Source organism: Dasypus novemcinctus, chromosome 22 (assembly GCF_030445035.2).
Source record: "Dasypus novemcinctus isolate mDasNov1 chromosome 22, mDasNov1.1.hap2, whole genome shotgun sequence".
Classification (NCBI taxonomy): Eukaryota; Metazoa; Chordata; class Mammalia; order Cingulata; family Dasypodidae; genus Dasypus; species Dasypus novemcinctus.
The window spans coordinates 4,405,420-4,430,437 of NC_080694.1; the positions used below are offsets into that span (position 1 = coordinate 4,405,420).

The window sequence follows — 25,018 nt, forward strand, 5'->3', positions numbered from 1 at the left end:
TAAACTCTAGAAGTTTTGTTTATTTTATTTTATGTTTTGTAGATTTCTCAGGGTTTTCAAGTTATAAGATCATGTCATTTGCAAATAGTGAAATTTTTATTTCTTCCTTTTCCAGTATGGATGCCTTTTATATCTTTTTCTTGTCCAAGGGCTTGAACAAGTACTTCTAACACAATGTTAAATAGGAGCAGTAGCAATGGGCATACTTGTTTTGTTCCAGATCTTAGAGGGAACACTTGTAGGATTTCAACATTGAATATGATGTTAGCTCTGGATTTTTCATATGTACCCTTTATCATGTTGGGAATTTTACTTACATATCTATCATTGAAGTGTGTTTATCAGGAAATTTTGTCAAATGCTTTTTCTGCATATATAGTGATTATCATTTGATCTTTTTCTTTCAATCAGTGTATGTGGTTTATTACATTGATTGATTTCTTTATGTTGAAACATCTTTGCATGCAAGGGATGAAGCTCACTTGGTCATAGTGAATAATTCATTTGATGTGCTGTTGGATATGATTAGTGTTTTCTTGAAGATATTAGCATCTAGGTTCATTAGAGAGATTGGTCTATAGTTTCCTTTCTCATGGTTTCTTTGCCTGGTTTTGGTATTAGGGTAATGTTGGCTTCATAGAATGAGTTACACAATTTCCCCCCTCCCCCTTATATTTTTTGGAAGAGTTTAAGCAGAATCAGTGTTATTCCTTTCCTGAATATTTAGTAGAATATTGTGAAGCTATCTGTTCCTGGGCTTTTGTTAATTGGGGTGTTTTTTGATGACAAAATCTCTCTTGTTATTTGTGATTGGTCTGTTCAGTTCAGGAGTTTCTTCATCAGTGTAGACTGCTCATGTGTTTCTAAGAATTTATCCATTTCCTCTAAATTATTGTTCTGGTTGGAACACAATTTTTTTGAGGTATTCTCTTAAGATACTCTTTATTTCAGTGGGGTCAGTGGTGATATCCCCTCTCTCATTTATTATTTTATGTATTTGCATTTTCTTTTTTTTTCTTTGTTAGCCTAGCTTGTTTGTCAATTTAATTAATCTCAAAGAAACAGATTTGGTTTTGTTTATTTTTTCTAGTGCTTTCTTATTTTCAATTTCATTTAGTTCTGCTCTAATTTTTATTATTTCCTTCTTTTTGCTTTCTTCAGAGGTAGTTTGTTCTTCTTTTTCTAGGTCCTCCAGGTGTGTATTTTGTTCTTTGATTTTAGTTCTTTCTTCTTTTTTAATAAAAGCATTTATGGCTATGAATTTTCTCCTCAGTACAGCTTTTGCTGCATCCCATAGGTTTTGATGCATTTTGTTGTCATTTTCATTCATTTCAAGGTAGTTGCTGATTTTGTTTTGTGTTAAATTTTCTCTTTGACATTTGGCTTCACTTATTCCATATCCTTATATTTCTCCATGTTGCTGGTTTTCATTTTGCCTCTCACTCTCTCTGTCTGTCTTCTTCCTGGATAATACACAGCACCCTCCTGTTTTCTGATCCCCAAGGCATTTCTACCAGATTGCTTTATGCCATTTCTTCATTGTTTTTATGGAAAGATAGATTACTGGTTACTCTGGTGCCGTCTTCCCAGAGGTCTTTTTAAAAAAATTTCATTAGCAGAGTCTGTAATTGGTGTGAAATAGTATCTTACTGTCATTTTGATTTGTATTACCTTATGGCTAATAATGTTGAGCATCTTTCTTTGTGCTTTCTGCCATTTGCCTATCTTCTCTGGAGAAATGTCTATTAAAGACTTTTCCCATTTTAATTGGGTTTTCAATGTTTTGTTACTAAATTGAATATTCCTTTATTCTGGATATTAAACCTTTGTCAGATATGTACTTTCCAAACATTTTATCCCATTTTTCTCCGATAATCTTAATCTTTGCTATTGAGGTCTGTTCAGTAATGTTATAACATTACTGAAAACAGGGATGGACTCTGAAATCTCACTGTTCTTAGCTTTTCCTAAGCTGTGCTATAGTTCTCTTTAGTTATATCTTCCAAAGAAATGAAAATTGAATAAGATGTTCAGATGTAAAATGTAGAAAGATTTTCATCTTTGTCTGAGCTTAATTAATCAAGTCCCTGAATTATGTCACAGTGGGGAAAGCCCTGTTTGAGGTCATATAAGAAGAACAGTTTTTGTGGGCTTATGCAGAGAAATCACCCTTAAGAAAAGAAATTAATTAAGGAAGTTTTGGGATGCAAAATTGCCCTAAGTCTTTTGAGAAAAAGTAATTATCAGCACTGTGACTCATTAAGTTGTTTCCTATTCTAACTTCAATCTATATCCACCATGAAATTGTTATTATTCTCATGAGGCAGAAGAATTGCCAGGATTGGGAATCATTAAACTGTTCATTAATTCACCTACCTTGTATGTCTATCAGGCAATTAACAAGCTTCTTGAATGCTGCTTGAATCTTGGTAGGATTTATCTAATGTAACAGGAGGAGGATTGAAAGAATAATAACAATGAATTGAATATTTACATAATTTTTCTGGCCATTTTAACCTAAGAAATAGGTTTGATGACTTATTTTCCTAAAATTACTATGTTGATTGATGCAACCAAGTTATCAAATTATTTCGTCTATGCTTGTCATCACAAACTCCGTTAGAGATTTATGTTTATATTTCATACCTAAAAGTTACCAAATAAAAAGGATAGATATTACTAGTTTGAATTTACCCATTAGGCTGTTGAAACTAAAGCATTAATTCATGTATGCTGACATCTCCCTTTAAAATATAAAAAAATTAATCAATTAATATTCTTTATCTCTGTCTTTGATAATATAAAGATATATCATTTCCCATAATCTACTTGGTGGAAGAGTTTCAGGTGCTATTTGAGTACTCTTTCCACTGATCCCATGGTAAGAAAATAAAGAAATGAAACAATGCTGTTCTATAACTTCTAATTGGGAATAATTTTGTCTTATTTGGCTTGTGATAGTAAAGTCATACTTGAAAAAAGAGGGAAGGAATAAATGTTCTATCAGTCTTTAGAGAAAATTGGGATTTAATTTGTATTTTTGCTGAAAGGACATTACTAGGACATTTCTTATAAAAAATAAATCATTTTTCTCATTTTCAGTCACAGGAAGATCAAAAGAATATAGCTATACAAAAAAACAAAAAACAGAAAAACACCACAACAACAGAAATATGACTGATTGTCCCCTGTGATTTTTGCCTCTGAATCTCCCTTTTACTTATTAATAATTCATGCAGAATTAGTTATGGGGGGAGGAGTGGGGTGAGGGAGGTTGGGGGTATATGGGGACCTCATACTTTTTGAATGTAACATTAAAAAAATAAAGACAAAAAATATTTTAAAAAGAAAAGAAAAGAAAAAAGAAATCTGCTAGTGTATTAAGATCCTTAAGAACCCCCTCTGCACTTAAGTTCCCCTCTGCACTGTCCCTTCAGCTTCTACCCAGATAGTCTACCTCTCCAGTATGATGCCTAAAACACCCTTCTTCTCAGGCAGGTGGGTACTTTGGTGTTAAATAACAAGGGGCAAGTTCAGAGTTATTCACCTATTACTTCTCTTCCATGCATCTGGATCTCACCCATAATTTATGTCATAGAAGAGAGTTACTCTCAATCCACATGCATCAGGCTGGATCTAATCTGGGTACAAATGCAAATGAAGAAATGACAGGCAAAAATCACAGCTCAGAATGATTTTCTGGAGTTAGCACATCCTTTCCTTCTACTTTTTATTTTCTAATAATATTAAATTTATTCAATACCCTAATAAAATTTTGTTTATAAGTATCCAACAGTATAAAAATACAAAAGAGCTTTGTTGATTTCTAACATAATAATACAAAGTGCATGGGTACCTACAATATATCTTGCAGGCAAATTCTTCATTTCAAACATACAAAAAAATTTCAAATAGATCTCAGGAGGAAAATGATAATGGCTGAGACACTTATACCTCAAACGCACTGGGAAAGCTAACCCAATTCACGGTGTAGATCTTGCATTTTGTGTCATGTAACATACAGGCTTTCCCAAAGGAAAGAAATATGAATCTCAAGTTTAGATTAAGAAGTATAATACGGTGGGTGCCTATTAAAAGTGCCTCACTCCTTATTGTTGTTTTACTATCCAATTTTTAAAATCCAGTTTTAAAATTTAGCATTGATTCATGTTATTATAAGGTAGGTAAAAATGTACTTCCTTCATTAAAAGTCTGAACTGGTGATAATTTTCTCCCTGGAGTTTTAGAAATAAGGTGATGAGAATACTTTGTTTTGGATTCAAAAGAGAAGTGTTTAATGGAAATTTTAGAATTGAAAACATCTATATTCAGGATTTATTTATCACCTAACAGGTCAACATTAAGAAATCATGACTAAAATAAGGCAAACAAAAACTAACCCACTTAGCATTTACACACATCTTTTTTGCAGTAGAAATTTCTTTCACATATAGTAAAAAACAAAAACAAAACTCTAACTGTTTAAAAACATGTCAAACACCTACTTTACAAAAATAAAACCTTTGCAAAAGTCAACTGAAACAATCCTGAGCTAAAATTGAATTTCAATGAAGTCTCCATTCTTGCCGCTCAAACAAAAACCAATTATATACACACTCAGCAAGCCCTCTAACAAATGTGCCCAGGAAGTATTAACATTTGCTTGTGCTAGCTTGAATACTTGCACACTTTATATTTCAGATAGCTTGAGATAAGCTTTGATTCTGCCTTATAATTTTCTTATAAATTGAAATCTTTATCAAATGTTAATAAGGAGGGAGATGACACAGGATGCAAAGTATACAGTTAAGTTGCCTCTCTGTGTGCTTAGTAATTACTTTTTATTTCAAGGTATTTGCAACAGAAATCTTAGTCTGTCCTTGTTAATATTTCAGTAGTACAGATTTGAGCCATCAGAACCCTAGCAAGACCTTAATATTTCAAAATTATTAACAATACCTCTAGTTATAAGCTCATGTTAAGAGTTATGACAAATTTACTAATATGACTGAAAGCAAATGTAGCCAGCCATCTTAAAAAATGCCCCAACAATTTCTTCTCAATTTAAAATTAATTAAATCTACTTATGTTTTATCATATAGCAAATGCCATCTTTGTCTCCTGAAATTTCATAAACTCATAAATTCATTCATGAGGTGGGGATTTAAAAATACATTAAGGGCACTTTACAGAAGCATTCAGCATTTATATAAAATACTCAGCATCTTAAATATTATTTATGCTTCTTTTTATATTTTAGTAAACTAGACACTCACTTCAGAGTTTATGGAACTGGGGATTACCAGTTCAAAATCATTCTAGAAATTGTCTTTTGAGGAAATAACAATTATGCAAAATAAAAATAAGAGGGTCACTTTTTTGCTTTGTTGCCTTTACAAAATTTATCTATTTTTGTTCCTTTCTATGTAAATCTCCTTCACAATCTCTGGAGATGGGCAACGGCTCCACCCTCTACTCCTCTCGCTTCTTAGTAGCTATTTTCTTAATGCTGCAGTGAGGCTTGAATAGATCTGTGTCAATGAGGACTTCTGCAAAACAGCCCTTATAAATAATCTCACAATATATTTTCTGTCTTTTCCAGTATGTGAGATATAAAAAGGAGAAGACTGGTCATCTGTGAGAGTTGAAAGCCTTCTGTATCTTAGCCAACTTCTGGCTGGTTACTGTAACAAGGAGATAGGGCTGGGGAGCACTTTAGGTGGTACTATGAGCATAAGAATTATGGCATTTAAATTCTTTCTACAGTTTACTGATCTAGGTGCTTTATATTCTGTTTCCAGATAGAATTTTCACTTCCTTTATTTTCAAAGTAGTCTTTAGACAGGGTTCTGCTTTTCACCTATCACATGACTCCAGTTTTGTGGTTTTCTGTTTTTGTTATTTTGATTTGCTGGCCATTTCTTCCATACTTTCACAAAGAGTACACAGACAATACAAATAACACCTGAATGAGCCTCATGGATCCAAAAACAGCTCTTGAAGTCCTTTTCATAGAATTTTGTATCAATGAATTGATAACTGAAGGACTTAGTCATTCAAATACAGCATCCCTCTATACTCTATAGCATCTATGGTTTGTGCAAACCAAATATCTTTTCTTCTGGGCAATAGTTTTCTTAAAGCAAGAGTAAAGGTTATTTTGAATTGTGAAAAGTTCCCTGCAGAAAGAAAAGTTCAAACTAAATTTCTGATGAACTGAAAAGGAGGAATATATAGAGAATAAGGATGTAGGCATTCCATGTGATAGGAAAGATGAGGATAAAGAAAATACAGAGCCAGATATTAGAAATACATTCTATCATTAAAATTTAACTACCAATTAAGATTATTTAATTAGCTAGAGTGGGAAAGATAAGAATTGTGTTGGAATAATATGAATGCCTATCGATAACTTTTTTAATTAGAAGAGAAGTGTATTTACAAAACAATCATGCATAAATTATGGGATTCCCATAAACCACCTATTAACACCTTGCATTATAGTATTATATTTATCACAATTAAGGCAATATTATTAAACATAGTTTACATTAGAGCTCACTGTATTTACATTCTTATGTGCTTTTTCTTTTAATTTTTAATTCATGTACCATATATATATCCTAAAATTTCCCCTATAAGTTCATTCAAATATACAGTTCAGTGCTGTTACATATGTTCACAATGTTGTGCTAACATCACCACCATCCATTACTAATGTATTTCCATCATTGTAAATAGATCTTCTGTACCTCTAAAGCCTTAACTCCCCATTCCCTATATCTACCCTGTCCCCAGAAAATATATATATTACAGATTCTTACAGAGAATCATGAAGATACCTTGAAAAATTGTATGTGAACAAGATGGATAAGTTAGATGAAATGGACTAATTTCTAGAAACAACCATACAGCCTACTTTAATGAAGGAAGAAATTGATAAACTCAACAGACCAATCACAAGTTACAAGATTAAATTAGTCATCAAGAACATCCCGTTTAAAAATATCTCAGTACCAGATGGCTTCACAGGTGAATTATACCAATCATTCAGGAAAGAGTTAACATGAATCCTTTTAAACTCTTTCAAAAAATTGGAAGTGGAGGGAACATCACCTAACTCATTCTATAATGCCAATGTCACCTTAATACCAAAGCCACATAAAGATGCCACAAAAAAGGAAAACTATAGACCAGTCTCTCAAATGAAACTTGCTGCTAAAATCCTCAACAAAATATTTGTTAATTATATTCTACAACACATCAAATGAATTATACACCATGAACAATTGGGTTTCATCATGGTATGCAAGGATGGTTCAACATAAAATCAATGTAGTACACCATATTAACTAATCAAAAGAAAAATAATCACATGATCATCTATTAATGCAGAAAAAGCATTTACCAAAACACAACATTCTTTCTTGATAAAAGTGCTTCAAAAATAGGAAGAGAAGGAAACTTCCTCAACATGATAAATGAAAAACCCAGAGCTAATACCATATTCAATGGCGAAATACTAAAAGACTTTTCCTCTAAATCTGGAACAAGACAAAGTTGCCCACTGTCATGGTTCTTATTTAACATTGCTTTAGAAGTATATGCCTGAGAACTTGTGCAAGAAAAAGGTATAAAAGGCATCTAATACAGAGAGAAAGGTATAAAAGGCATCTAATTTGCAGATGACAAGATTGATACGAGTCTATACATAGAAAGCCCTGAAAAATCTACAACAAAACTTCTAGATCTGGTAAATAAATTCAATGAAGTGGTAGCATATAAATCAAGATGCAAAAATAAGTAGCATTGAGGGAAACCAGCAAGATGGTGATGGAGTAAAGAGCTCCTATAGTCAGTGCCCGCTATAGGGCAGTTAACAAGCACCCAGAGCTCTCTGGAGCTAGCTGAAGCACCTGTTTGGGGGCTCCAGGAGGCCAGAAGAGCATCCTGCAATTGCCTTGGGGGAGTGGAAGGAGGACACTGCCCATCTGCAGAGAACACTCATAAGTAGAGTGCTCCACGCCATGGAGGCCGGTGTCCATCCTCCACTGAAGGCACAAGCAGCCTCAGGAACTGTTCCATGGCTGGAATTGAAAGCCCCACTGCCCCAAAATGGGGGAGGAAGAGATGGTTGGGCACCGATTTCAGCTATGATGAAGAAATTCAGTTGGCTAAGTATGGTCCTGAGAACAGCTAAGGTTTTATCCTGTCCAGGTCAGAAAGAAGCTGGGAGCTACCATCTTGACTCCACACCTGGTGTGAGGGGAAGCCTGGCAGACTGAAAATCTCAGTGCTGGTGAGGACCAGCTTCTTCCCATCCAGATCATACTGCAGGTCTAGCGTAGGCCCCAGTGCCACCTCTAGCAGGGAGGAAGCTGCGGGGACCTGCACCAGCCTCTCTGGGAAATTACCAACCAAGCCATGGAGGCCAGTGATTGTCCTACTCTGGCAGCACAAGCCGCCTCAGGAGCTGTGGTATGACAGGAGTTGGAAGCTCCATTTCCCAGAAACAGGGGAGGAGGAGATAGTTGGATGTTGATTTCATCCACTACTGATTGTGAGACTTGGCTGGCCAAGAGATAACCCTGGGAATAGCTGAGGTGAGAACCAGCCTAAGTCAGAAAGAGGTCAGTGGCCACCATTCTGACTCTGCCCACAGCCTGAGAGGAAGCCAGGCTGACAGTTTCTTTCATGCAGATCAGTCTGCAGCCCTCCTATGCTTCAGCCCCACCTCTGGCAGGGAGGAGGCTGAGGAGCCCTGCACCGCCTCTATAGGTAACTGCAGGGAACTTTGGCTGGCATAGATGGAAAATCAGAAGTCTATCAGGGCAACTGTGGTCATCTTAGGACCTGCACTGCATAGATTGCTGCCCACACCTGCAGCTCCAGCCCTGCCCAAGGTAAGGGAGAAAGGGATGTGAAGCTCCATCGGTCTCTCTGGACAATTACAGTTTAGGCCTGCATGTGGATTATTCCACATAACTGTAACTCTGTCCCTACCCCCAGCAAAGGAGAAAGTTGGAAGAAGCTTCTCTGGCCTCTGGGACAATGAAGTTAGCTTGAGCCTCTACATATCACAGCACCAACTACAGGCTTGGCTCCTACTGCATAACTAGCAAGGGAGAAATGATAGGAAGACCTAAACTAGAGAGAAAAACTGCACCCAGAACAAATACTCTAGTAAGCCAGATGCAAAGACACCAACAAAAAATTACAACCACACCAAGAAACAGGAAGCTATGGCCCAGTTAAAGGAAGAAGATAAGCCTCCAGATGAGATAAAGGAGTTGAGACAACTAATTATAGTTGTTCAAACAAATCTCCTTAATAAATTCAATGAGATGGCTAAAGAGATTAAGAATATTAAGAAGACTTTGGATGAGCACAAAGAAGAATTTGAAAGTATACATAGAAAAATAGCAGATCTTATGGGAATGAAAGGTGCAATCAATGAAATTTGAAAAAAAAAACATTGGTTTCATATAATAGTAGATTTGAGGAGGCAGAAGAAAATATTGGTGAGCTTGAAGAAATGGCCTCTGAAAGTGAACATACAAAAGAAGAGATGAAGAAAAGAATTGAAAAAATTGAACAAGGTGTCAGTGAAATAAATGACAGCAAAAGTTGTGCAAACATACGTGTCATGGGTGTCACAAAAGGAGAAGAGAAGGGAAAAAGGGCAGAAGGAATACTTGAAGAAATAATGGTAGAAAATTTCCCAACCTTATTGAAGGACATAGATATCCCTCTCCAAGAAGCACAATGTACTCCCATCCAAAAAAATTCAAATAGATAAACTCTAAGACACATACTCATCAAAATGTCAAAGGTCAAAGACAAAGAGAGAATTCTGAGAGCAGCAAGAGAAAAGCAATTCATAACATATAAGGAATGTTCAATAATATTTAGTGCTGATTTCTCACCAGAAACCATGAAGGGAAGAAGACAGTGGTCTGATGTATTTAAGATACTACAAGAGAAAAACTTCCAGCCAAGAATCTTATATCCAGCAAGACTGTCTTTCAAAAATGGGGGTGAGATTAGAATATCCACAGATAAACAGAAATGGAGAGAATTTCTAAATAAGAGACCAGAGTTTCTGGAAATACTAAAGGGTGTGCTAGAGTCTGAAAAGAAAAAACAGGAGAGAGGGGCCTGGGAGAGAGTCTAGAAATGAAGATTGTATCAATAAAAGTAACTGAAAGTGTCAAAAGAGTGGTGAAAATAAAATATGACAGATAAAACTCAAGTAGTCAGGAATAAACTTAACCAATGATCAAAAAAGCCCCAAATAACTGGAATAACATTCCATGTTCATGGATTGGAAGACTAAATATCATTAAGATGTCAATTCTACTCAAACTGTTATGCAGATTTAATGCAATCCCAATAAAAATTCTACCAACATTAAAGAAAAAAATTGAAAACATGATCATTGAATTTGTTTGGAAGGGTAAGGAGTCTTGAATAGCCAGAAACATCATAAAAAGGAAATGTGAACCCTCATCACCAGACTTTAAATCATAATACCTATGTATAGTGGTAAAAACAATATGGTACTGATCTAAAGACAGACACAATAGAACAATGGAACCAAATTTATGGTTCAGAAACAAATTCTCACAGGTATGGTCAAGTGGTTTTTGACTAGCCTATCAAACTCACACAGCTTAGGCAGAACAATCTATTCAACAAATGGTGCTGAAAGAATTGGATATCTGTAGCTGAAAGAAGGAAAGAGGACCCCTATCTCACACCTTTTCCAAAAACTAACTCAAAATGGATCAAAAAACTAAAACTAAAAGTAAGAAATATTGACCTTCTAGAAGAAATTATTGGAAAACATCCTCATGACCTTGTGGTAGGTGATGGGATCTTAAAGGAGATAACAGAAGGACTGACTGGACTGCTGATGTTTAATGAATGTACAAGTTTTAATTAGCTTTACTGTAAAATTGTGGAAATGTATAGAGTGGATGGTAACACACATTAAGTAACAGCTAGTTTATAAATGGGGATGTGACTGAAAATGGTAGTATAATTATGTTAATGCCAATTGACAGAATACTTGAGAATAATCTAGGAACTGGATAGCACAGTCAAGCAAGAGGTGGGTGAGAATTATGGTTGATGGTACAGATGCAAAAATGTCCTTGGTGAGCTAGAACAAATGTATATCACTACTGTAAGGTGTTGGGAATGTGGAGAAACATGGGAAAAATACAGCTGGAGTGACCTTTGGACTGTGGTTAGTAGTAATACAATATTCTTGCATCTATCCAAAAGATGTACTGTGTTGATACTGAGACAGTATGGAAAATTTGATCCAAATGTACACTATGGACATGGCAATAGTCAGATGATATTATTTTATCTATAGCAAATGTTATACCACATTGTGTTGTGTTGATGGAGGGGTATTGTTTGGGAATTCTGCACATGTGCATGATTGCTTTATAAGTTTACAACTTCTGTGATAAAAAATATATTTAAAAATAATAAGGTGGGTTGGGGAAAAACACACCAAATATAAGAAAAGAAATATGATTAGTAGTAAGATTTTGACAGTGTTCTTTTATAGTTTGTAACAAACTTCTCATGACAATGCAGGGTGTTGGTGGAGGGTTGATGTATGTGACCCCTGTATGATGTTATATATGTTTGCTCTATAAATTCACAACTTTTACTATATACTTAATTGTTTATGTATGTTCATATATAAATGACATAAAGATAATAATTGGACTTGTTAGGGGAAAATGTTTAGTAGTAATATTTTAACAATGTTCTTTAATCATTAATTTAAAAAGTTTAAAAACAAGGCAAGTTGTTGGTGGTAGGGTGAGATGTTATATATGTTTGTTTGATGTTATATATGTTTGTTTTATAAATTCACAGCTATTATACATTTATTGTTTATGTATGTTTATGTATGTGTGATATATTTCAATAAATTAAAAAAAATAAGTGGCATGTTTGTCTACCATTACTGAGCAATCCAAGGAGGAAAAGAATAAAAAGAATTCAAGATACAATAGCAACTAAAAGAATCAATACATAGGTATAAACTTAAGTAAACATATAAAGGACTTGTTCACAGAAAACTACACAATATTGTTAAGAAAAATCAATGAAAACCTAAATAAATGGAAGAATAGTTCATGTGCATAGATTTGAAGACTAAAGAGCATTATGATCTTTTCTACCCCACTTTATTTACAAATTTAATGTAGCTCCAATAAAAGCCACAACAGTAGGAAGTGGAAGTGACTCAACTGATGGAGCATCCATCTACCATATGAAGGGTTCAGGGTTCTATACCCAGGACCTCCTGACCCATGTGGTGAGCTGGCTCATGTGTAGTGCTGTCACACAAAAGGAGTGCCATGTCATTCCTGGGTGCTCCCATGTAGGGGAGCCTCACATGTAAAGAAATCACCATGCAAGGAGAGCAACCCCATGTGAAAAAAACACAGACCTCCCAGAAGTGGTGCCGCATGCACAGAGAGCTGACACAGTAAGATGATGCAACAAAAAAGAGATGTAGTTTCCCAGTGCCCACTGGATAATGCATGTGGACACTGAAGAACACACAGCAAATGGACCCAGAGAGCAGACAAGGGGGGAGAAGGGGAGAGAAACAAATAAAACTAAATCTTTAAAAAAAATCACTATAGCATTTTTAATGAATTAGAAAGCATAATTATCAAGATTTTTGGAAAGGGTAGTTGCTCCAAATTGCTAAAAAAATATATTGAAAAAGAAAAAAAGAAGTTAAAGGAAACACAGTACCTAACTAAAGCATACTACAAACCCACCATGGTCAAAACTACCTAGTATTTGTCAAAGGAAAGACATACTGACCAATGGAACAAAACTGAGAGTTCTAATATAGATCCTTGCATATACAGTTGAACTGATATTTGACAAAGCCACCAAGCCCACTCAATTGGGACAGAATGGAAGGTTATTTTCACTGTCCGGAAAAGATAACACATCTTACAGTGATGAAAGTCACAATGAATAAAATGTTTTCTTTAATTTTAAAAAAAAATTATTATTTATTTTCTTGTGATTTTATTTTCTTTATAACTTTATTTGCTTATTTCTTGGCTTTGATTTTTTGGAGATTTTGGATTGCAGAAGGGTCACAACTATGGCTGAGAAGTTTCACTGGTTTGGTGTGTTTGAAGTAGGGGCTGTGTGGAGAGGGGTGCACCTGAGGCATGCCTCTAATCAAGATGAATATGTTCAACTATACATGGGGTGTTGTCAAGGTGGACAGAGACCCACACAATAACCCAAAAAACATTGAATTCCCATCCTGGGGAATCCTGCTACATTCTCTAATAGAGCAACAAGGATGCCTTGAGTACCTGGGCAGTACTTAGGGAAGGAGGACAGACTATTTTGCCAGGTCCTTGAAACTGATGATTGTACTCATGAACCTTCTCCTGTGAAATTGAAACTTAGCCTAGTATTATATTGCCTAAGAATTACATCCTGAAAGAATTCTTGTTGCTCAAATGCTGCCTTTTTCTAAGCAAACTCAGCATATAAACAAAGCACCTTTCCCTCAGCACAGGACATACTCCTGGAGATTAACCTCCCTGACCCCAAGGAATTGTTACTAATTTCTTACTAGAGATGCATCAGGATAAAACAAACTTTATCAAAAGGGAGAAATTCTAAATACAAATTAGTTTTTAAGGCTAAGAAATTTCAAGGTGAGTTGAGAGGTCATTCCAGAGGTTAAGCTTATGCATGTCTCAGGAGGATATCATTGACTGCTATAGTAAATAGTGCTTCAAACAGGAGCAATCTGCAGAGTGTCTAGAGACATCTAGACACTATAAGCAGGGCACACAAACTTAAGAATTTGGCATCCTGTCAATGGGCTTCACATTGAAATATATGTTCCCCAATATATTAGAGTTAGGCTCATTTATAATTTTCTTACACATGCTTATCTGCCTGTATCTATTTATTTATTTATTGACTTAATTATCTATTTTTATATTTAAAGAAACTTTAGATTACCTGAATTTTACAGAAAAAATAGAAGGGACTCTCATATGCCCCAATCTCTCCCCCCCACACACACACTTTCCACCACTGAAGCACTGTCACTAATCATGGATTATAGTTTACATTAAAATTTATACTCTGTCCCAAAAAATTGTATAAGTTATGACAAAATATATAATAGTCGGTATCTGTGAGTGCAATGACAGAACAATTCCAATGTCCTGAAAGTGCCCACTTTTACAGCTAATTTTCCTTCTTTCTTACCTCAGAACCTTAGTGGTCACTGCCTCCATATCAATGATAAAAGTTCTTCCATTGCTAGAATAAAGATATGCTTACAGTAGAATAATTCTATGTCTACTTTAGTCCATTTTTCATTCCCCAATCTTGCAGATTTTAGGATGATGCCCATTCTGCCTCTAGTTGAGAGGAGATTTAGAGCCCATGGGACAGATGGATGGAACAATCTTGCTTGTAAATGCAGAATCTCTCTGTTCCTAGGGATGGATGTTGTTCATCATTATCACCTTGTTAGTTGTCCTGAGTGAGTCCAATGAACTGACAAGTAGGAGTTGAAACTCTGCTGAGATTCAGGGCCCACGGACTGACCAAAGATGTAAGTCTCTTGAACATACACCTTTCAAGTATAGTATTAACTATAAGTTCAAATAGAAGGAGCAGAAGAGTGATATGCAGTGATAGCAAAAATATGTCCAAATCTGTCACAGTTTGGAGCATAAATTTCATGTCAATGTCTACCATAAGGACACCAAACTCCTGCCCTGCCTGCCCTGCTTATAGTGTCTGGATGTTTCTAGAGTCCTCAGGAGCCCTGATATTTAAGGCACGATTTACTGTTGAGATCCTGTTGAGACATGCATAAGTATAGCCTCTTGAATGCCCTTCTGATTTACTTTGAAATCTCCTAGCCATAAAAGTTCATTCGTATTTACCATTTCTTCCTTATGATCAGGGTCTTTTTCCAGGTGCATTGCTAGTTGGATCTTGGTAATAATCCATCTGTGCCAGGGAGGCTCATCACTGGGAGTCGTGCCCCATCCCCAGGAGAAAATAGTGCATTTATATGCTGAGATTGTCTTAGAGAGAGGCCACATTTGAGTAACAAAGAAGCCCTCAGCAGGTAACTCTTAAGCAACATGTAATACTAGGCTAAGTTTCACTTTCCAAAAAAGGTTCATAAATACAATCATCAATATCAATGGCCTGGTGCAGTGGTCCATTCTTCTTCAATAGGCATTGCCCTTATACTCAGGGGATTCTTGCTGCCCTATTAGAAAATGTAGCAGGTCAACCAAGGATGGACATTTGGTATTCTTTTGGTTATTGCGTGGATTTCCACTAACCGTGACAATGTCCCGTGAACACTTGTGCACATTCGTGTGCTTTAGAGGCATGCCCCAGATGAAATTCCTCCCATGCAACACCCATCATGAACACCCCAAACCAATGGCCCTCCTCTGCCACAGTTGTTACCCCAATGTGATCCAAAACTTCTCCAAAGATGAAGCCAAGAAAATAACCAAATAAAAAGAATAAGAAAATGAAATAATAATGATAGCTTTAAAAATAGCAAATAAAATACAAAAATAATTTAAAAATTAAAATTAAAAATCTAGACATTTTGCCTCTCCCCACTGTAAGATCTGTTGCTTTATATGTGCAGTGGCATTTCCTTCCATATATTCTCCATTTTCTTTTTTCTTTTTCTTCATTTTACCTTCAAAGAAGCTTTGGATTATAAGAAAGTCATGTAGAGAATGTAGGGGTTTCCTTTATATCCAATGCCATTCTCCCTTTCCCCATTTCCCTATTAATAACATTCTATATGTGGATGGCACATCTGTTATGATTGATGTACAAGTATTGAAGCATTGCTATTAATCTTGGTCAATGTCTGACATTATGGTTTGCTTTTGGACAGCATATTTTTATAAATTTTGAAAAAATTTAAAATGACCTCTACCCATTATTACAAGATCATGCAGAACATTTCTAATGCCCTAAAAATGCCATATGGTCAATCTATTCTACTCTTATTTGAATCTATAATGAGCAATATACTTATTAATTATATATCCCAGAGACCTAAATCTTCAGTATGTTCATATTACAGTTGAGCCCTAAATCTCAGCAGAGTTCCAATACCTTCTTTCTAATTCATTGGACTCACCCAGGACAACTAAAAAGGATGATGAAGAACAATGCTTATCTCAAAAAACAGAGTGCTCTAACAACTGTAAGCAAGACTGTTCCATCCACCTGCTCCATGGGTTATAAGCCCAATCTCAATCAGAAACAGTGTGTGCATCACTATCCCCAAATCCTCAAGTTTTTGTAATGGGCAACAAGCTAAAGGAGATATTATTATTCTATTATGATTCTGTTATAGAATTATTATTATTCTAGCAATGGAAGAATTCATATCATTGATAGAAAGGAAGTGGCTACCAGAGGTTTTGAGGGGACTGAAAGTGAATAATATATATTGTGTGTGTATATATGTAGATAGAGAGACGGGGGAGAGGGAGCGAACAAGACAGATATGAATCTATGAAATGTTGGAATGTGCTCCTTAAATTAAAAAATGAAATATTATTTATAACACCATCACACATTATGACTTTTCTCTGTAAACACCAACATTCAAAAGCACCTTATTCTTTTTTCTTTTTTATTAATTTTAAAGTTATACATAGATCACACAAAATGTTACATTAAAACATATAAGAGGTTCCCATATACCCAACTCTCAACATCCCCCACTCCTCCCACATCCACAACTTCTTTCATTAGTGTGGCACATTCATTGCATTTGATGAGTGCATTTTGGAGCACTGCTACACAGCTTGGATTATAGTTTATGTTGTACTTTACATTCTCTCCCAGTCTTTTCAGTGGGTTATGGCAAGATATATAATGTCTTCCATCTGTCTTATTTAAAGTCTATTATGAATATATAGTATGTATTCTAAAATATCTTATTCTAAGAAACTTTTGGCCAACAATAGATTTCTTTTAAAACTTTCTTAAAATTAAAATTAACTTTAAAGTCTACAATGCCAGCATTCCTCATATGTGTGAAAGAACCATAATTTGTAAATAGTGATTCTGACAGAAAACACAAAACTGAAAAATTAAGATGTTTTAGTCAGAAATTGAGATAAATCTAATAAAACTCTATTTAAGCAAAAACACCAAGAAACCTCATAAATTGGAGAATATTAGAGAGGCATGTCATCTAAGTGCAATCTGTGGTCCTGGATTAAATCCTACCACAGGAAAAGGACATACTTGGAAAAGCTAATGGAATTTAATGAGGTCTGTAGTGTAATTAATAGTATAATTTTGACATTAATTTCTCAATTTTGAGAAATGTATCATGATTATATGCAAGGCTGGGGCTGGGGTGAGGTGAGTGGAATGTCTAGAATGCATGATTTAGGATGTCACTCTAAAGGTCATGCAGGGGCAGTACTGTTGTTCTACTATAGACATATTGTTATCCTAGCAATGGGAGAACTGTTATCATTGATAACAAAGACAGTGGTCATGAGAAGCTTTGAGGGGAGGGAAAGTGAAAAATACGTGCAAAATGGGGGCATTTTCAAGAAATTGGAGCTGTCCAATATGATATCACAGTGATGAATATAGGCCATTGTATATTTTGTCATAAGTTACAAAATTGCACAGGACAGATTGTGAACCATAATGTAAAGTGTATTACACAGAAAGTGGCAATGTTTCAATATGAGTTCATCAATTGCAACAAATATACCACACTAATGGAGGATGTTGTTAATTTGGGAAAGTGTGGGAGTAGGAGTGGGACATATGGGAATTCTTTATATTTTTATGTAAAATTTATGTAATCTAAAGTCTCTTTAAAGGAATTAAATTCATTTAAAAAAGAGTGTGTGCCTCCTTAAAATTTGGCCCTGGATGCCTCATCTCCCTTGCCTTGGTCTCTAGGCTGGATACAGGTTTAGAAAAAAGAGCCAGTGATCATGAATTATACTATCTCCATATTTTCTAGTCAGCCTAGGAAGCAAAAGCAGAAAATGTGAAATGCAAATTTCTTTTCCTCAGACTTTCTGAATTATTTAATGATTACCTAAAATACATTGAGTACATTTAACTCAAACACAAGATATTTTAAATATGTTAATTTGATTTCTAATTCTGCATGTCCATTCAATCTGCTGTGCAGAGAACTGATTCTAGGGGACAAAAGTGGAAGTAAAAGTGACTATTGTAGTTAATCAGGTGATTATTTGCCCTAAGGAATTATCCATGGAAAAAGAAAAATATATATGTGTATAAATCTGTCATAGTCTAGAGATAAAGGAAAGAGTATTTTCTAAAAGTACTTGGATGGTGAGGAAAGGTTAGTGTTTTAGTTTGCTGAAAACTGCTGGCAGCAATATATCAGAAATGGGTTGGCTTTTATAATTGCCATTTATCAATTGAAAGAGTTCTGAGGTAGTGAAAATGTCTAAATCAAGGCATCATCAGAGATACTGTCTCACTGAAGATTGGCTGCTGGCAATCCTGGACTCCTGTCATGTGGAAAGACACAATGGCAGCTCTGCTGGTCTCTGCCTCCTTCTCCAGGCTTACTTTCCCTGAAACACATCTGTGGGTGGTAAGGTACAACGCAGGGCCCACTCCTCTCTCCCCATTCTGGCCTCCTTGATGGCCCTTTTCCTGGCCTCTGTATGGACATTTTCTATCCTCTGGATGTTAGGACCTCTCTCTGAGCTTCTGGGTTATTTTCTGTCTCTGCATGTTTCTGCCATTTATAAAGGACTCCACTAAAGTGATTAAGACCTACCCTCTGTTATACCCTATTGAGGTGATCTAATCAAAAGGAAGGTCCCTTAACTGAATCTAATCAAATGGTTCCACGTGCAGTAGGTTTACAGGATCATGAATGTATTCACTTTAAGAACAGGATTTTCTGGGGTCTACAAAGCATTCAAATCAAGACAGTAAGGAATCAAAGGTGACATTTGGGTTTGTTCTTTGAACAACTGGGTGGTTATTCCAACATTTGTTGGTACACATATGACTGGAATAGAAAGGGATTTGTAGGTGGAATAAAGTTTCAAATATTTTGACAAGTGAATTTTGAGATAAATAAAAAAATGTCAGATGGGTATGTGAGGGACTTTTAGATATATTAATGAAGATCACATTTGAGAAAAACAGGTTTAGAGATATAATTTGAAATTCACTATATTTATGTGTAATTTGACAACTAATGAATTCAAAAAGACAATATATGTTTTATGAAGAGTAATTAAATATACTTTTGTTAAGATAGTGTAGCAAAGACAGGAAAATGATGAGTAAAATATAGCAGCATGTTTAGAAACTATTCTTGTTTTATATAAAAATCTTTTAAATTTAAATCAGCAGCACAAAGTAGTCTGTAAAAGGCCATCTTTATAATTCATTGGATGGATACATTTAGAAATCCCTTTGAATAAAAAAAAGAATATTAAATTATCTACCTTTTGCCAAAATCAATTGCAGAAAGATTGTATTTATAATCATAAAAGGTCAAAATAATATTTCAAGATGGTAGCATAGAATATCTTTATGATTTCTTTGAAACAACTTTATAAATGACAGATACATTAATCTCAAACAAGAGCTTTGAGAAATTATATCTCATTTTCAATATATATATGGAATAAAAGATGAAGGGAATTTATCTCAATCACATGTAGAAGAACAAATGGCTTATATCTAGAGTATGTTAAAAAATCAGTAAGAAAGTATAATATCATATATAAAAATTGAAAAAGATTTGAAAAATCAGTTTACAAAGACAATATAAAAATATGCAAGACCTACAAATATGTGTTCAGAAACCTTATAAATAGGTGAATGGCTGTCACTTTAGTCAGCTAGAATGGCAAACATGAATATGACTGAAAATGAAAAGTTTGATCATTGGTAATTTTATTAATAAATGCTACATATATGCTGTGATGGTAAGGTTAATAGGTCAACTCAGGTAATTGTACCCAGTTGTTTGGTCAAACAAGCACTGGGCTAATTGTCATATAAGGACATTTATGGTCTTTGGTCTCCAGTGGCTACTGCATAGATTGCTGATTACATTTACATCAATAAGGGAGATTGCTGTCAGCAATGAGTGATGATTTATCCAATAAGCTGAATGCCTTAAAAGGGGAAGTGATTTCAGCTTTCAGAGAGAATTTCCCAGCTCATCTTTGGACAGTCAGTGTCTCCTGGAAACTCATCAAGAACCTTCATTGGACTTTTTTTGGAGCTTAAGGTTTGCAGCCTGCCTGTGGAACTTGGACTTGTGCATCACCATGGTCCTATGGGAGACTCATAAAATCTCATTCTATTGACAGATATCTCCTTTTGACTATGTTTCCCTAGAGAACCCTGATTTACACAGCTTGGTACTGGGAGTGGTTCTTGAGGAACAGAGACTTAAACATGGGATGTCAGAGGTGGTTCTGGAGGGTTGGCAATTGGTTCTCTATTCCAATTGGACTTGAGGGTACTCATGACCCCTTTCCAGTAATGAAGAGGCCACTAACAGTTATGGCATGAATTGGCAATTGAGATACACAAAATATCATCACTGGATTACCTTACTTCCATGCTTATAGGAAGCAAGGATCTGGGTGAGAGTATTTTCAACACCTTAACAGAGTTTTATGGAGTCAAAAGTTAAAATGATGTTGACTGGCTCCTCCTAGATACTCTGGATACAGGTACAAAAAAAGAGATGAACTAAAGGTTTTAAATTTGAAACATAAACACCACATGAATGATGTGAACATTTCTACATGTGCTCTGAAAGAAAATCTTGTCTCCTGCAGTCACATGTTTGAAATTTCTAAGAACCAAACTCAGACCCTCATTGTACATGTAGTGGTGTTACAAAGGACATTAAAATCTTATCCCCACAGATTTTCTGCAGGTAAATCAATGAAGGCATTGATTAAAAAGGAGTGGAACACAAAGGATTTGGTTGGAGACATATGGAATGATGATAATATTGGGGGGATATTGGAACCCTAATTTCTGCTAAGACTTTATCAGATAAGCCTGTGATGGCCTCCCTGTGGAGACCACGATTTGCCAACCTTGTATCTTGCTGTCTCCAGCTATCCCAAGGAGTCCAGACCTCCTTCCAGCCCAGAGGCAGGTACCAGCCAAACTCTGGCATGCACTGCCAGACCTCCAAACTGACCTGAGGAATCTACTTTCCAACTCCTGCCTGAAGAGATTAATCCTGTCTCACCAGAAGAAAATGCAAAGGAATACCCTGAGGTCAGTAGCTTCTCATTGCAACCTCCAACCCTTCACTTGCCTTTGAGACCTATGACTAGACTAAAATCACAAGTCACCAAAGTTGAAATACAAAGTATGACCTATGAGAAAGTACACTCTACTCTGAAAGAACTGCATGAGGTTTCCCACTTATATAGACAAAAAACTATGGGAATATATGTAGGAATGTATACTAAGTTTATGGGAAATTGTAGAAATAATATAAAGTTAGATCAGGCTGAATTTATTGATATGGGACCACTAAGCAGAAATACTGGGTTCAATATTGTAGCCTGAGGGGTTAGAAAGTATTCTAGTAATTTGAGTAGCTTAATGAAACATGAAACGAAAGATGGCCTACCGTGTCTGAGGTTGAGATGCCTGATATGCCTTGGTATGCAGTAGAAGAGGGAATTAAAAATCTTAGTTTGAAATGCTAGAATGGATTTACCATTTGAGACCTGCCCACCAACCACAGGAATGTCCAGAGGATATAATTTGAACCAGGACAGTGAAGAAAAAATTTCTAAGACTAACTCTGTCTTCCCTGAAGATCTCTGTGGTTGCTCTTCTCTGTAGCTCAGATATTATTGTAGGGAGGGCTGTAATGGAATTAGAATCATTAAACATTATGGGGATGATTGGATCTCTGTCCAGTAAAAGTCAAGTATCTGTAGTTAATGACCAAAGAAAAGGTGGGCATGGCTACCATGATGAAAGTCAAATTCAAAGCAGCTCTCAAAATAGTCTGAGATGCATAGAATTATGGTATGGCTAATACATCATGGGTTACCTTGAAGTGAAATAGATTGGCAGTCTACTAAACTTCTTCTGAATCTGTAGAAACAGAAGAGTTCTAGGTCAAGTGAACAAAACACTAACTCAAATTACAGATGTGGAAATTCATGGCCCCTTAAAAAATTCTCAGATTTGGGAGAGTTGACAGACCCAGAGACCCTTGAATGAGGAGAAGACAGGCTCTCCTTAGGGAAGGGTTCTGTTAAACTGCCCAAAATTTATAGGGTTAACCTTCTTCCCACCTTTTCCCAAGGAGGTTTATGGCCTTTTACCAGAGTAACTGTGTGTTGGGGAAAAGGAAATGATCAGACATTTAGGGGATAATTAGACACCAGCTCAGAAGGGACATTAATTCTAGAAGAGCCAAAACATCACTGTGGTATACCAGTCACAGTAGTGGCTTATGTACGTCAGGTGATTTGTGGGAATTTTAGCTCAGGTCCATCTCACAGTTGGCCCAGTGGTTCCCCAGACCCATTCTGTGGTTATTTCCCCAGCTCCAGAATGCATAATTGGAACAGACATACTCAATAACTGGCAGAATTTCCACATTGGATCCCTGACTTGTGGATTGAGGGCTATAATGGTTGGAAGGGGAAATGGAAGTGGTATATACAAGAAAAGGCTTAAATGAGTCCTGAAGGCACAAGTAAGAAACATGAGGATGTACTTCAAATGCTCATGGTCACCACCCCTGCCATGTTACCTTCTCTTTTCCAGCCAACACCTTTGGCCTATTGGGGAGTCTCTTACAATTATTTGATAAAACTCATGCATGGTTTACAGATGGTTATACACAATATTCAGGTAGTGTCTCAAAGTGGAGAACTGCAACAGTGAAGGCCTTTTCTTGGGACATCCTGAAGGACAGCAGTGAGGGCAAATGCTCTCATTGAACAGAACTTTGAGCAATGCACCTGGTTGTTCATTTTGCTTGGGAGAAGAAATGGCCTGAAGTGCATTTGTACACAGATTCATGGGCTGTTGCCAATGGTTTGGCTGGATGGTCAGACACTTGGAAGGCACATAATTGGAAAATTGGTGATAAAGAGGCTTGGGAAAGAGTTGTGTGGATAGATATTTCTGAGTGGGCAAAAAACATGAAAATATTTGTATCCAACGTGAATGCTCACCAGTGGATGACTTCAGCAAAGGAAGATTTTAGTAATCAAGTAGATATGATGACCCATACCATGGCTAATGCTCAGCCTCTTTCCCCCACCACTCTTGTCATTGTCTAATGCCCTAAAGAACAAAGTGCCCATGGAGGTAGGGATGTAGTTTATGCATGGACACAGCAACATGGCTTCCCCTCACTATGGCTGACTTGGCTACAGCTACTACTGACTGCCCAATCTGCCAGCAGCAGAGACCCACATTCAGTCCCCAATATGGCACCATTCCTTGAGGTGGCCAGCCTGCTCCCTGGTGCCAGGTTTAATATATTGGATCACTTCCACCATGGAAGGAACAGCAATTTGTTTTAACTGGCACAGACAAAGACTATGGATGTGGGTTTGCATTTCCTGCTCACAATGCTTCTTCCAAATCTACCATCTGTAGACGTACTGAATGTCATATCTACCGCCATGGCATTCCATTCAGCATTGCTTCTGATCCAGGAACCCGTTTCACAAAAATGATGTGCAGCAATGGGCACATGCCCATGATATTCACTGGCCTTGCCATATTCCCCATCACCCTGAAGCAGCTCTATTAATAGAACCATGGAATGACCTTTTGAAGACTCAATTATCATGCCAACTAGATGGCAATATCTTGCTGCAGAGCTGGGACAGTGTTCTTCAGGAGGTTGTGTATGCTCTAAATCAGCCTCCATTCTATGGTGCTGTTTCTTCTATAACCAGGATTCATGGTTCTAGGAAACAAGGAGTGGAAATGGGAAGTGCACCACTCACTATTACCCCTCGAGACCCCCTAGGAAAAAAATTGCTTCTTATCTCTGCAATCTTAAGCTCTGCTGGTCTAAATGTTTCAGTCCCAAAATGAGGAGTGCTGCCACCAGGGAACACAGTAATGATTACATTGAACAGTAAGTAAAGATTGCCACCTTGCATCTTTGGGATCCTCTTACCTTTGAATCAACAGGAAAAGAAGGGAATAACTGTACTGGCTTGGGTGATTGACCATGACTATCAAGCTGAAGTAGGACTGAATCGACATAATTGGAGTAAAGAGGAGTGTGCATGGAATACAGGAGATCTTCTAGGCCATCTCCTAGTACTACCATGCCCTGTGATTAAAGTCTATGGAAAATTGCAATTACCTAATCCAAGCAGGACTAAAAATGGCCCAGAGTCTTCATGAATCTTCAGAAAGTTTGGGTCACTCCACCAGGCAAAGAACCATGGCCAGCTGAAATGCTTGCTGAATGTAATAGGAACATAGAATTGTTAGTGGAAGAGAGTAATGATAAATATGAACTTCAACCATGTGACCAGTTATAGAAATGAGAACTGTAATGGTCATGAAATTTTCTTCCTTATTTCATTATGATTATATTTGCATATGTTTACAAAATGAATTTGTTTTCTTCCCTCATCTTTTCCCTAATCATATGCAAACTGTATCAGTTCATGTCATAATATTTGAGAATGTCAAATTTAAGAGTGAATATTACCCAAGAACTTACACCATATTCTGTAGGAAATTAATGCATTTCTAGTTGTACACAGGAGAAATGAATATTGTTAGGTGGAAATACATAGTTGCATATCTATTATTGTTTTTACTTATAGACTAGTATGATTTTAGGTAATGTGTATGGTTGCTGAATTGACAAGGGGTGGTTGTGATTGTTAGGCTAATGTGTCAACTTGGCCAGGTA

At 36.2% G+C, this 25,018-nt stretch overlaps 1 pseudogene; it reads right to left on the reverse strand.

Moving 5' to 3' along the window:
• Positions 1-5,406: 5,406 nt before the first annotated feature.
• LOC101426315 (SIN3-HDAC complex-associated factor pseudogene) lies at positions 5,407-23,929 on the reverse strand (annotated as a pseudogene).
• Between the last annotated feature and the right edge of the window lie 1,089 nt (positions 23,930-25,018).